General features: G+C 30.7%; 1 protein-coding gene across 1 annotated transcript in view; it reads right to left on the bottom strand.

The window, feature by feature from the left end:
• Positions 1-8,132, bottom strand: part of LOC142319879 (uncharacterized) — a 55,723-nt gene extending 47,591 nt beyond the window's left edge. The window contains exon 1 of the mRNA XM_075357552.1: positions 8,047-8,132. The gene's annotated coding sequence lies outside the window, so the exon portion shown is untranslated. The remainder of the gene's footprint in view (positions 1-8,046) is intronic.
• Between the last annotated feature and the right edge of the window lie 7,878 nt (positions 8,133-16,010).

Raw genomic sequence — 16,010 nt, 5'->3', positions numbered from 1 at the left:
ATTCTATTAACTATTATTAAATTTCAGAATTTCTGCTGAATCATTTTTAAATTTAAGTTATATTTTGGATAATTAAGTCTTTTTTATGATTTTTAAAAGAGTAAAGATTCATATTTTATGTAGAGTTCTGAAAGTCCTTTCATTTCTCCAAACAATCTTAACTCCCTAACTTCTAAACTCTCCCTTCTTTACATTCTCATGGAATAGCATAATTAGTATTGTTATCAAAAGGATTTTACTTAATTTTATTAAGATAATCCAGGTAATATGGCTTGGATGAAGTTGTTTTTTACATCCCATTAGATTTCATTATGAATGAAAATGAGGAAGAAGTGCACATGAATTCTGACAAAATCTAAAATAACTATGATGGAAACCTATCAAATCCAATTAATTAAACATGGTAAATGTGTATGCTTTTGAGTGGTTTTATAGTTTCATAGAGGATACAATTACACTGTATCTTCTACAAGATGGAATGCTAAAGTAGTCAGAAAAATTTCCACAGCATTCATTAATAATCGCCTATGATGGATCATGGAATTTCATGTATGGATCATGACACAATCATGTTAAAAGCTTAAAATCCCAATATGGTAAGTTAATACTTTAGACAATAGAAGATGAAGTTGTAGTTTGTTGATGAGAAAATGAAAAAACTGAAAACAAACAACCACAGGTTCATAACAATGCACCAAGTTTTATGAAAATTCTTATAATTACTGTTATGAAACTTTGATCTGTGGCTGCAGTCCAGAAAAAAAATTCATATTCAATATAAAATTGCTGATTCTTAATAAAATCAAGAAAAGCTAGTTCAGAACTAGGTAAAGAGAATGCTGACTGGATTACAAAACCATTGCCCATCATTAGTACACACTAAATCTACTGACCATTATAAGTCAAACTGTACTAAAAGCGTAATGCATCGAAGTTCTTTGCTGTTTTGAGATCCAGTTTGTAGAAAAAGAAAGTTCTATATTATTTTACCTCTTCCTGATAAAAATGTCACTCATGATCACTATTTTCAATATAATTTAAAAATACAATTGCAGTTATAACTTAGACTTCCTGAAATGTTTACAAAATTGCCAGTATTGGAGGATTGTATTGGAGGCTCAGTAATGAATCAGAAGGAGTGAGGTTATCTACAATTTTTAATTGTTACTACTACTGATTATTACTATTTACCTGATTGTGTTAATAATCTTGTAATTTTCTGACAAAAAATCAAGCCCATTTTTCCACTTATCCTTACTAATTACTGCTACTACATTTCTTTCTAAGTTTTGGTTAGTTGGCTAGCAAATGTAGTGATAGTTCACTACCTTCTACATCAGCTGGTCTTAGGTTCAATTCATACCAAGGGTTTGTAATTTTCACTTATAATTTCATCTATTTAATTTTTCTTTTTAAATTGTGAGCAAAGGAATGTCTGATGTTTATTAATAAAATAAAATACATATAACCTTTTTTTATCCATTCCCCTTCTTAAATTGTCTAATCTTCCAACTTTTTTTGAAGTTCTGACTTTCCAAACTGAAAGTCTAATGAATGTAATATTTTTTTTAGTTTTTTGTGGCTACCTTTTGAATACTTGTGGCAGAGGAAATACTTCCTCTGGTTGCTACAACTGGAGACCATTTTACTTACAGAATATTCAAACTATCATATTTTATTAAAGGAAAGAGGACAGAAGAATATGTATTCTTAAAAATTTCAATTTGTTTTCATTGCTTAAAGCCATGCAGCACTCACAACTTTAAGCATGCCTTGTACATTCAAAGCTTTCAGTTTACATTACTCAGTCTGTGACAACCTTTAATCAGTTGTATTCCCAATAACCACTTAAAGTACAGCTAAACTGCTTCAGAAACGTGCAAGCTCTCTCACCAATATCAAGGACTTATGATCCCTAGAGAATAAATAATAGCGGAATAAAATTAAAGTAGAAAGAAACAATATTATATCTTAAAAATAGTGAAAAAATAAAAATTGATGTCTGGGTTACATAAATTTTGATTTGTTTAAGATAATTAAATATTAAATAATTCACTTTCACAAATACTGAAAGTGAAATGTAGCTTTTATTTAACACTAATTTAATGATTATCATCATTTGTCATCTGTTCAATGAATTTTGATTTGTAAAATTAATTAGTGAACACTGGGAGTTTAATTTTCTATTTTCCCAGTTTTTAAAAAAACAAATTTGCAAAGTTATTATAGTGTTTTTATTACTTAATATCAATAAAAATTTAAGTTTTTATTCATGATAAAATTTCCCTAATATCCTCTTCCAACAACATATATTGCTTTATTAGCACTTCTCTAATTCTAAATCCTCAGGATCAGTTCTTGGGATGGTTATACATTTTTTCACCAGTCATATAAATCTCGACTTCCTTATTAAAATATATTTGTACCATGTCTGAGGTCATATTTTAAAACAAAAAGTTAATAGTGATATGCGAACAATTTATCCAGGATAATTTAAGTAGATTTCACCCATCCATATTTTTATTATACTGATTATTTTTGTTTGCATGGAAAAATTATGAAAAGGTAGATCATACTTGTAAAACCTTTTTATAGATAAATAATAAATAAAACTTATTGAATATTCTTTAAATAAATAAAACAATACAATGTAAGAAGTATTTATCAATTTTACTTATTTTTAGTAACTTAGTAACAGCGAAAAGGTTTTAAAAAAAGCACAAAATTAAATTATATCATAATAAATTAATATATGTATAAAAGCATTCAGTCAGGAATGAGTTTTATTCATTAAATCACAAAATGCCGCAAAGAAAGACAATACCAATGGGATTAATACCTACAGTGTGTGGAGCAGTTAAATATATGCAATCTAATAATCTAAGTAATGTTACGAGCATAAGTGATCTAAAACGAGAAGGATTAGAATTAGCTAAAGATGCAATGAGGCGTGCTTTATCAAGAAGAGTTTTAGAAATGACACCCACTGGAAACTTTAGATTAAAAGTAATATCTGATAAAAGGATGGCTAGTAATTTGGTAGAAAATACATTCGCACAATGTCCTGAAGGAAATTCCAAATCTAAACCCAAATCTAAAAATATCAATAAAAAAGGATCAAAATTACATAAAACAAACAAATGCAAATGTTCAACATGTGATAAAATTACTAGACCTGCAAAAGCTCCGAGCATCTTTAATAAGCCACCTTCTAAAACTGAGAAAATTATAAAAAAAAGGTTAACTAGAAAAAAAGAAAGAAAAATCAAACCAAAAATCATTCAGTATGATTTAATTTCAGATATTTTAAGCAGTGAGGATGGCAATACCAAAGTTACAACTTTTAAAAAGAAGACACAAAAGAACGAACAATCAGGCAAAAATGCTGAAAAAAAAGGTGGCTTACCTTTTAGAACTGAGAAAATTAAAAATAAAAAATTAACTAGAAAAAAAGAAGGAAAAACCAAACCAAAAGTTCAATATGATATCATTTCACTCTCTTCAAGTAGTGAAGATGGCAATGAAAAAGCTACAACTAATAAAAAGAAGAGACAAAAGAAAGAAGGATCAGATAAAAACACTAAAACGTCCTCAAAGCAAGTAAAAGGAAATAATAAAACAAGGTAAGAAAGTATAAAATTTATATACTAAAACTATAAATTTAATTAATTATATAGTTCAAGGTAAGAAAATATCAAATTTATCTACTCTAAACTATAAATTTAACATATAAACATTTTTTTAAATTTTTACTATTTTGGTTTTTAATTTAAATAATATTCATTAACTTAGTCAACAATTATGTGGAAGTAAAAATTGAAAAGATCATTTTTTGCATTCATGTAATTACTAAACTATTATTTGTTTTCTTCAATTAGTTTTTCAGATATTGTTAGGTCTGGGTGTGTGTGTGTGTGTGTGTGTGTGTGTGTAGGCAAATGCAATTACTGCTACCTAGCCTGACATAACTGCAGACATAATTCAGTGGAAGAGTAAATAGTATCAGTAAACATGTAGTCTGGAACAGACTCAGGTCGACCACTCTTGAGACGTGTAGTTAATTTAAACCCAATTACTAAAGAAGAATACTGGTATCCGCAATCTAGCATTCAAATGCATATAAAAGCAACTGCCTTTACACGGACTCAAACTTATAAAAGAAAAACCCTATTCCAGGGTAATTATGATAGTAGGAACTTCAAAATAATAGAAACTAAATTGTTTAGGGTCCTGTTTTCACTTATTCTGAGGTAATGATATGTTTGATATAAATATAAAGAGTTTTCAGTTTAAAAGTGAATCACTAGTTTCACTTTGAATACATTACTAGTGTATTTTTTAAATTGGTTCTATTTGTATGTGATAGTTTTATCAAGCGTAGAAAGATAAAGCTGTAACTGGAATAAAAGGGATTGTATCCAACCTATCAGTGTGATTTAATATTTAGTGTCAAGGAACTGATCATGCATATGGTGTACAACCATATACCCCAGGAAGCACATTCCTGGGATAATTTTGTATTCACAATGAGGTGATGAGTTTTAGAATGGTGTTTATTATTAAAAAATAATATAAGATGAATTGTTATGTTCTTCACTGATGAAAATCTTTCATTAGCTGCAAGTGGATTGGCACATTTTTGCCTTACTGCAAGAGGATTGACATGAGATGGTTTTTCATCATGGTACTGGTGATTTTATTATTATTTAAATTCTGACAGTATCGTGTTAACTTTATCAGTTAATTATCAGGTTAATGATGAGTCCATGTTTTTGTTGAACATACTAAATAGTAACATCTACAGTTAAATTAACAGGATGTTCTGTCACTATTGAGTTTTTTTATAACATAATAAACTAACCATGCAATTAAAAATATTTTAATGGTAGTATTAAACAGAAAAGGTTAAGAAATGATACAACATTTTCAAGATTATCATTTTTATATTAAAAAACTGCTATTTGTAATAATTACTAACTTTCATAATTTATTACACATTAACGAAACGAAGTAATTGTACGTGTTAATCTCTCTTTCAACAGAGGCAGAATTTCTAATATTAAATGATGGTTGGTGGTGTTGCTACATCTTGAGTACAATTCCAAATATAATAAATCTCTTCTCTTATCCTCACTCTCTGTGTATAATGAACAGAGATGGAACTTGTAGATGGCTTGAAAAGATAATGCTAGGAAAATTTTCAATAAGAGATGGTGCTAATGCTTTATTACTTGCAGCTTAATTTTAGTAAGTGAAATAGCAGGAGCAAATAATAAAGCATAAATGCATCGTCGCAAAAATCTAATATTTGAGGTAGATAGAATGTTATTTCATCTTTGAAAGTGAGCCCTCCTGTACTTTTATTGATTAATCTTTTTTTGTAGGTAACGGGAATTTATTATAAATTACCATTGTTCTCTTTTCTATTATATGGGGCATTCAATGCCAGTTTTCAACTTTAGTGTGGGTTCTAATTCCACACTATGCATTTCTAAGAACAAATTTTTATTGACATATTGAAGTAATCAAGATATTCAAGAATTTTAATGAGCGGCAAACCCAGGCGATGCTCTCTGTTTTGGTCCACATACCATCATAAAACCCTGATTCCACTTCAGTGATGTCAGTAACTCTTTTTAATATTATTAATAAACTGATACTGAAAAATAAATATACTTAAATAAAACAAAAAATATAATAAAATAAATTTACTGTAAATAAAAAAGTTAAACGATTAGAAATTATGTGATCGTATATAAATTAAAAACAATTTTAAGCATATGCATATATATTTGTTTTTTAATCAAAATTAACACAATTATAATACTTTTTTTTACTTTTATGATATTATGTTTTTAGGGAAGATTCTAAATCTGAAAAATCAGATCAAAATAATAAAGAAACACAAAGTAATACAAAAATACTTTCAGAACAACACAGACTCCGCAAAAGAAAAAGACCTGCATCTGAAGAAGAAGAAACAGAAAATAATATGCAAGATATGAATCCATAATTTAGTATATATACATATATATTAAAAAAATAACGCAGACAAAGTAAATAAATTTATAATATTTATTTTTGAAAATGTGATTTTGTTGATGAGTAGTATTAAAACAAATTTTGTAATCAACTATTATTTAGAAAAGTAATGTGTTATGTTTTTGGTTTTACAAAAATGTTTTGGTTGTTTTTTAATGTAATTTCTTTTTTCTTTAGAGACTAAAAATATTTATTAAAAATAAAAAAAATCTTCAGAATAAATTTATACTTTTATAATTTCATCAACGGAATAAAAAGGTTTTTTTTTATAGATTATAGAACAGTGATAACACTATAAAAAGGAAACAAGGAAATTCTTAGCAAATAATTCTATTTTTGTTAGTCGTTTAAAGAAATACTAATAAAAGATTTTTACGTCTGTATTTGATATTTGTGACAAATTTACTTTATTACATTTATTCTTTTTTATAAGTACCTTTAGACTGAGCTCAGTCAGTCAGCTGGTACAACTTCTATAAAAGAACGTAACATCTGTCGAGCTATGAACTTTAATAATGCCCAGCCGACATTCTGCCCCAAAGAAATACTGCTGGGGATTGCACTTCCCCCACAAGGATGTTCAAACAGCAAAAAATCTGAAAGTTCTATAAAGAACTCTCATATAAAAGAATAAAATGTAGAAAAAAATTTTATGCGTGTAAGTTTCGAATTATTTTATAATAGTTTTATACGTTATTCTGTAATTCCTTAAAAACCACTTATTTTTGTAAAAGAATCATTATTAATTTTCCCTACAATAATATTAAAGTTATTAGAGAGATTGAGGGGGAAAGAGAGAGTTAATCACTAAAAATAACCGAGAATTGAGCATGAACCTAAGGTGAATAAATTAGTGCAACTAAATAAGCCTGCAACGAAATTTATTTTTCAATAAAAAATCCAATCTTTTATCACTAAATAACATAGAATCTTTTATTTTGGATAAATGGTTTAAAGAAGAAATTTACGCATTACATCCATAATTTATAGAATAAACCATTCTTAATACAAATAAAAAATAAACTGAAATTTTTATACAGCAAAATTTTAAAATTGTAATCTGTTATGATACAACGATATAGCAGGCGAAATCAGAAATTTGAGTCGCCCAAATATCTTCGTAGATTATATTATAAGAATAAAAAGGTGAATCACGAAATTGTCTTCTGCATCGAAAATTTATTTTAAAACCGTTTTGTCCTTTTTTTTTCATTTAAGGTAGTATAATTATTTACAAATAATTATCTTTGTTCTAAAATTTGCCGTTAACTTTGGTAATCAAACGATATATTTAGAAATTAACAATAATCATATAATCAATAATCAATAGAAATATTTCTATATACCTATTTAAAAAAAAGGTAAAGGAATATGAAATGCACTTAGATAGTAAATACTTTTGTCAATAAAGCTGATATTTTTCAGGATTTCAATTCGATTTTAATGTTATAATGTCAAAACATACGAAGTTTTACTTTAACCGACAGAAAATGGAAAAAATTGAGTCTGCTGCTTTTTTGTCGTCCGGTGACAAATAATTATCCTCATTCCACAATATTCTAGAGCCATTTCTCTACTTAATTCTTACGTAATAAATAATACTTTTCATTAATAACTAAATTTTTACATACCAAAAAACTAGTAATGCCTTCAGCTTTGGTTTAAAATAAAAGTTTTTAATTCAAATCTTATCGACAGTATTGGTGGCGATACTCTCACTTACAGAATACTTTTCAAGCTATCACTAAAATCACAGTTTTCTATTTACATTTTTTTTATTTTCCCTAACGTATAAAGAACGCCAAATTACTATTAATAAACTTCATGAATTTCAAATAATGTAAGTAAAAATATCTTTTAAGTGGGATTTTATATATTGGATAAATATGGAGTGTGATACAAATAATATAAATTACACTAAAACAAAAACAAATATTATGACAGAATCAAGATTAAAAAAATATTATCTGATTATAATATAGATAAATACTAAAAAGCTCTTACGCAGTTCCGGACAAGAAGATCGACTTTTAACTTTTGATGCCATCACTACTTCGCAGCCAGAAATGCACTGATTTTCAGAGTACAACGAACGCACTACATACGTTTGACTAACCAGTAGACCTTACACACAAGCATCAAATTTTAACTCATTCACCACTGTGACTTACTACATAAGAAAAACTTGGTGTAAGAAAAATACACCAACATAAAGTCAACATAACCTCAAATATTTTCGACCTTAAATTGAGCACCGCAAGAACGAATCAAACAATCTTCATCAAATTTCAATGAAATTTATCAATTAGTTAAGTAGTTTTATATATATATATATATATAAAAAAAAAAATACGAAAAAAAAGAATTTTTACTTTATGCACCAAGCACACGGAATAAATAATTAAATAATTATGAAATATACTATACTGTACGAATTTAAAAACGATTTTTAATTTTTTTTAACAATAATATTAATTATAATATATATAATAATATTATAATAATATTAATTATATAATATATATATATATATATAAAGGTAAACTCCATTCTAAGTAAATGGTATTGTTGTGCTCTTCATTGCTCAAAACGTAAAGAAAATTCTTCTTCACCACAACTCCCACTTTGCGACCAAAAGTAACACGGTACTTTTCTTCGAAAAAGTTTTTTCTTTGAAAAAATTATAAAAATATATATACAATGGGCGTATATGAATCTTATATTGTCTAAAGTTAATTTCAAACTGTTATGATGAAACAGAGGTCAAAAGGGATAAAAGTTGTTATAGATCATGTTATATACAGAATAAAGAAGTTAGCATCATTCCCCGTAGGTTTCAGAACCAAATCAATACCATTCAGTTTGTAAAACTGTTGTTGGTTTCAGAAGATAGGAAATCATGGACCATTTTCCCATTGGACCTGGAGATCGGGCTGTACAACTAAGTGCCTCTGACACATGCTTTCCCTTTTCTCTTTCATTCGTTTTCCGTATAATGTTACCTTTTCCCTTAAATCATTCTAAATCTTCTATCGTTCAACTACACCAAAAGAGCATTCATTCTGAATACATTTAAACAGTTTTAATTTTGTTTGAATGTATTCGAAATAACTTACAGAGATAAATCGATACTGTTATGTTCATCACGGTTTGGTCTAGGGTTTAATAAAATTCACAGATCAAATAACATAAGTAAGCCTAAATTTTTTATTTTTGACAATTCAATATATTTTAATAAATACTATTTTCGCATCATTTAGAGATATCTTTTCAAAAAAAAATTGCTTTAAGTAGGAAACTATTTCACAAGTTTGTAAGCTACTCTCGATTAATTTTCATGTTGAAAAAGAAAACATTCAATTAAAAAAAGTTTATCTCTAAAAGATTAAACTAACGTCGAAAAATATTTCCCCATCATTACCGATTTTTTTTCGAAAGGCATAGTTATAGAATAATTCTTCTTCATTTCAGAACGTGGAACATAAATATTACAGCAAACTTACCGAAGAAGCAGTCGTTTATTTTTTTATGCGTTCATACATAAAAGTTAACTAAGTTAAAATTTATTATTGATATTTTGACATTTTATTGTTCCTAAATATAAGATTTTCTTTTGTATTAAAACTGAAAAATTACTGTTGCCATAATGTAACTGTGGATTTCACTTTACCAAATAAAAAAAAAAACGATTCTAAACAACTGCAACAAAGGAGAGCAAAAAACTGAATTTGATTCATGTATAAAGATGTAGAAGAACGCTTGTTATACAGTTCATCACAAAGCGTTATAGCTACTTAAGGATTAAAAACAACAAAATTTAAACTAAAAAATTAAATTTTTATTAAAAATAAAACATCAACATCCTTAATTCTTCAATCAATTTCCAATCCAGAAGTAAATTTTATTAATCCAGAAATATTTATTTTTTAACAGTTACGATTAATTTTGGTGACATCTGGGTGGGTTTCAGAATCATCCTACCAACTGTTTAATACAACACTGGGATGAATTGAGTAAATAAATGAGACAAAATGGGTAAAGAGCGTTTATTAGAAATAAAATAATTATTAAGTTGTAAGATTACAAGTTTAAAACTTCTGTATTGATGTGAAACACAGGCATTAAAAAGAAAGCCTGGAAGCATTTAAAAATTTGGGAGTAGAGAAAATTAGAGAAAATTAAATGAGTCGATACAGTGAAAAAAGGAGTATTAATAAGGAAAGGTTTTTTTTTGATACTTTAGTTTATTTTTTATAATTTATTTTTGTTTTTGTTTTTATAATTCAATAAATTCAGAGTAGTGACAGATCACGAGCAGAGAAATGTTTATTAAAACAGAACTGAAAGGATCAGTAGAAAATTCAAAAGGATGTCAAAAATGATTAAAATTTAAAAGATAATTAAACTATCAGGAAGTCGAGCACGTTTAGTTGGAAATGAAAAAAATATTGATTAGGGAATCCAAAAGGTCCTGCCTCAGGGCTTATAATCATCTAATGATGAAGAGATCGACGAATTGTTTCAAAGATACACATATGAGAAAGTCTTTGATATAGATATTTTTCAGTATTATCACAAGATATACTGAATGAACTACCGCTAAACTGTGATGAGTTGATCGTCACTGCAGACCTCTTTTCATTGCCCCTTCTTGACGATTTTCGTGTCTGTGAGTGCAGAAGTGATCCATCTAGGCTCTCGGTGGAGATCCTAGTAATGAATCCTGGATATCTGATACGTGAGGGCTCTTTTACGGATGGACTTGAATTAATTCCTGTCCGACAACTGAAAAACAAGTTTAATACTCGGTATTAGGTTATCTGGTAGAACTCAGGACTTATACCTCCTCTCCTAATATCAAATAACCAATATGAAAGTCATTAAGACTTAATCTATTCAAGTTAAAAATGCAGAGGTACTATATAAAGGACTAAACGAGGATAATTGAAATGTACGATATTTTAGAGGGATAGTTCTCATCAGTGATATGTACAAGTAATATTTTCCTCAAAAAATTCTGGAAATCTAAAATCAGTTGGTTTGGAAGTTTTGAAGAGGAGGTTTAAGATTTATGCCTCCTAAGTAAATTGTAACATTAATACGGTTAATAAGAAAAACTTAAAACTTACGAATAATGATAATAATAATAATGATGATAATTTTTTTTCTTTTTTTTCCGGAGGGAGGTGGAAATGCATTTACGCACGGAGTGTCGGGCTTCCGCTGATGGTATTATCCAATCACTATCAGCAGACTACCGAATAAAACCATCCCCCTTTCTACCAGGACTCAACCCGGAACCGTTTAACACATTACTTCCGGTTGAGTCCTCCTATATTAGCCTGATTAGGTGCTACCTAATTTTCATGACTATCCAGGTCAACCTTTTTGGCCCTGAAAATGTTGCCGCGAATCGGGCTACACTTTCCCAGCTGCTCAGGTCACGGAGCATCATTGCAACCAGATTGTGGGCTCCACAACTCAATGCTCCGAGATCCGCCTCTAGTATCCCTCGATCTGCCGCCTACCGAGCACATTTGAAAAAGATGTGCTCAGCGTATTCCCGTACACAGGGGCAATACAGGCAGTCGGGAAACGGCGCTTTCCCTGTAACATGGAGGCAAGCGCAAAAGTACCCGTGACCCGTTAAAAATTGGGTCATGTAGTACTCCAGCTCTCCATGCCGACGCTCCGTCCACGGTCTGACCAGAGGAATAAACCTTGCGGTTCATCGTCCTCTGGTCTCGTGGTCCCAGGTCTCTTGCCATCTGAGGAACGTGCGAGTGCGTTCCTCGTTGGCAATGGTCACCCGGTCTTCACCTGCTCGTCGCCTCCTGTAAATCACCTGGCACTCCCTTGCCAAAATAGCAGTGGGTATGACGCCGGCGACCACAAGTACTGCAGGCACGGAGACCGTCCGATACGCGGAAGAAAGCAAGGCTGCGGTGCGGTGCACCTGCGCGAGCCGCTTCCGATTTCTTGCAACTCTTAATGTCTGGGCCCACACTTCCAACCCGTATAACAAGATGGAATGCACCGTGGACATCAGCAATCGCCGTCTGCTGGCCTTCGGTCCGCCGACATTCGCCATGAGCCGGCTGAGAGCAGTTACGACTCTCGTGGCTTTGTCGGTGGCTCTACAAAGCTGCTTAGCAAAGCTAAGTTTTCGGTCAATCATCATACCTAGGTGCTTTGCGGTCGGCTTGGTCTCGACAACTTCTACCCTGACCCGCAGGGAAAGAAGGATGTCGATACGCTTCGTTAGAACCACGATCTCCGTTTTGCTGAGGGCTAGAGACAATCCATGGTCTTCCAGCCAGGCACAGATTCTGTGCGTGGCTCGACTGAGCCTCAGTTGGGCGCGCTCCACATCGCGATCTGCGACAAGTAGCGCAACGTCATCAGCGTACCCAACCAAGACAGATTCTTCAGGCATCTCCAGCCTCAGCAAGCCATGTAGACGACATTCCAAAGGTCGGGGCCGAAAATCGACCCCTGCGCCGCCCCTGAGGTGATCGTAGTCCTACGCCTGCTTGCCGCGGTCTCGTAAATGTGACTACGGTTCCTCAGATATGCGTCCCCCATTCTGAGGAGGTATTGAGGAAAATGGAACGAATGCTCCAGGGCCCAAATCATATCGCTCCACCGTGCGGAGTTGAAAGCATTTTTAACGTCCAACTGTGTGGTCCTTCTCGTTACGAAGGACCACACGTCGCAAAAAATGATTGTGGTCCTCTGCTCGCCGCACTGCCTCAACAACCTCTTGAATTGTGTGTAGGGTCGACTGACCCTGCCGGAAACCGTAATGGTTAGGTGACAGGCCGCCTGTCTGATTCATCGCCGCAACCACTCTTTTCTTTAGCAGCTTCTCCAATACCTTCCCAGCTGTGTCAAGCATGCACAATGGACGGTAGGAGGACGGCGACTCTGGGTTTTCTTTGCCCTTGGGAATTAGCGCAAGACGCGCGGTCTTCCATCTGGCGCTAAAAGACCCAGCCTTCAGGCATAAATTATACATGTCTAGTAGAAGACGTGGCCTGCAGCTCCCCACTAGTTTGAGTACCTCGGCCGGTATACTGTCGAGACCAGGAGCTTTTTTGCCTTTCAGCGACCGCAGGACTCCCTCCATTTCCTCCATCGAGAAGAGCGGGAAGTCGCTCACGTCGCTGTAGTCCCACTCGGCACGGACCGAGTGGGCCGGGAACAACATCTTAACGACGTGCTCCGCTTTATCCTCGTCTAGTGGAGCTGGTGACTGCGAGGCCCCCAATCGCCGAGTTACTAACTTATAATAATAATAATAAAAATAATAATAATTGTTTTATAACAATGATAATTTTATTATTATTATTTACTTTATAATAATAATTTTATTATTATTTTTATGGCACCTCATGCCTGCTACACACCCTCATTTTAAAGAGGAAAGAGATAGAGAAACGGTAAGTTAAAAACGCCAAAACCTTCGAGAATGGAAGCCGAGAGAAGCTAAATTAGAAGCCAGCTAACCTCCAAACCAACTGGACGGCTATTAATAGGAATTTGATTTTAATAATTTTTAAGTTATTTTGTTGAAAATATTTATAAATTAAGAAAAGTAACAAACTTATATATATATATTTATTTATTATTAAATATTACATAAATTTTTAGTATTCAAATAAATTATTTAATAATTTCCATGATCGATATTAGGGACATAGTACGGGATAGTATATAAAATTATAAATAGACTATATAACAATGTTAGTACTGATAAAGATATACTTAGAAAATGTAAGTATCATAAAATATGTTTAATATCATTTTTGCGTGCACATGGTTGACAATATTTTATAAACACACACACACACACACCGCTTATGGCAATTGATGGATTACACAATGCAATTTAACATAGTATATTCAAGTAAGTTAATATGTTGCGTGACTATTTTTGGCAGAGACTGGAAAAATGCTTTGAATGATGATGTCGATGAACAGAAGAAATTATATAGGAATCCTTAGTAGAAATAGAAATGTGATAAATGATCATATTTTAAAGACATCTACTTTTAAGAATATAATCGGACGAGATTTGAAGGAAGATTTGTAATTTATTAAACAAACCTTCCTACTTCCAGTAGAGCAAGAACGGAATTAAGAATATTTATCATATTACTAAGTAGCAATTCAATATTTTTTGTTGACATCTATTTAGTTTATTTATAAAATATTACAATTATTTATATCATTTTAAAAAGCTGTACGCATTTAATAATTCAAAAAATTCACTCGTCTAGTTATGCTGATATTTTTTTAAACAAAATGACCAAGAAAGAATTTTTACTTTATACAGTAAATATATGGAATAAATAATTATGAAATAAGATTCAATTAAAGAAATTAGTTTTGAAATACACTATAATACCGTACGAACTGAAAAACGATTTTTAATTTTTTTTTAACAATAATACTACTGATTAGTTATATTATATTATATGTCTTATTGGTATTGTTTTTTTTAAAACAGGCTCATCTGGCATTAAAATCGAATATATTCTGGAAAACTTACACTGGTTTAAAGAAAATTAGCTCCATAAAGTAGGGTTACTTATTTTAATTTATAAGATAGAATAAATGAAAACAATTCAAATCAAACATTAGGGCAAAGATCTAAATCACGTAGAAATAATTATGAATGCTGGTGATTGATTACAATATTACTATCTTTCACAGTAGCATAAAATAACCTATTTCATACAATGTGATGGTAAATTAGATTCAGTTCACAATTTTGATTGTCAGTTATTAAAAACACTTGACAGCTTAAGAGAAACTGAGAGAAGCATACTATAAATTATACAAAAACAAAATTTTCTATTCAAATTATATTCATAAAGAAGCAAAAATTTCAGCAATGAAGTACTTACTAAAAATACGTACAGCGTAAAATATTAATCAGAAATCAAATTCGGGGTTCTAAATCAATTTGCTGAAAAAAAAAAAAAAAATAGTAATATTTTTTAAAATGGTAATTTTAATTAAAAAAGAATTAAAATAGCTTTTATTAATTAAGAATAAACATTTTTAACTTTTAAATGTTTAATTTTTGAAATTGTTAAACAAAATTATTAGTTTAACGTAACATAAACACAACTGCTTTTTACAAGCCGTAACTATTTCCCTAGAGTATAAAGAAAATCGATAAAAGAAATTTAAATAAAAATGTAAATAAAATTAATAATAATGAAATATCACAAACAAATAGATTTATTAGAAAATTGTCAGAATAAATATAATAAATTGTATTAAAAATATGAAATATAATAAATAATATGACGTGCACGGAATATAATGAAATAAATGTATAAAAATAAATTAAATATACGTACTGTGTTATAGACTTTTAAATAAACATTAGCTCTAAGATTAACCTGATAAAAAACTAATCGGCTGTATTTAAAAAATCCCTTTCGGCACGCCAGAAGGCAGAGGTAGATTTCACGGGTGCTAAGTAGGGGATATAAAAAGATTTCCAAAGTTAAGAAAAACTTCAAATTTACTCAATACGACAATGGTTGAATGCGAAAAAAGTTTCACATGTTCAGCAAACGATAAGCTCCATCTTCTTACATTTCCAGCAAAAATTTGGTCATCCCTTGCCGTAAGGGTAGGTCATATAAAAAATTGTTTCAGACACAAGTTTGTTTACTTCTGACGACCACTTTAAACCGATTCGATACTGTGCCTATTAAGGGCGGTATGATTTTTTGTCTTCGAAACCCCATTTTTTCACCCCCTGAGCTAATGGTTGGTGATATCAAAAAACTTTAATGGATAAGTTTTAGACCCTTATCCAAAGAATAGCAAGAACTTTAAACGAATTCGATTACTTAATAAGAAAGTTATAGCGATATTTTGTTTTTTTTTTTCGAAAAATCCCTCCCATTTTCACCGCTATGGTCCGATTTTGCCCATTAACAAAC

The sequence above is a fragment of the Lycorma delicatula genome, chromosome 2, assembly GCF_047948215.1.
Source record: "Lycorma delicatula isolate Av1 chromosome 2, ASM4794821v1, whole genome shotgun sequence".
NCBI lineage: Eukaryota > Metazoa > Arthropoda > Insecta > Hemiptera > Fulgoridae > Lycorma > Lycorma delicatula.
Note: the sequence above shows the minus strand (reverse complement) of the source record. Positions and strands in the feature narration are given on the sequence as shown.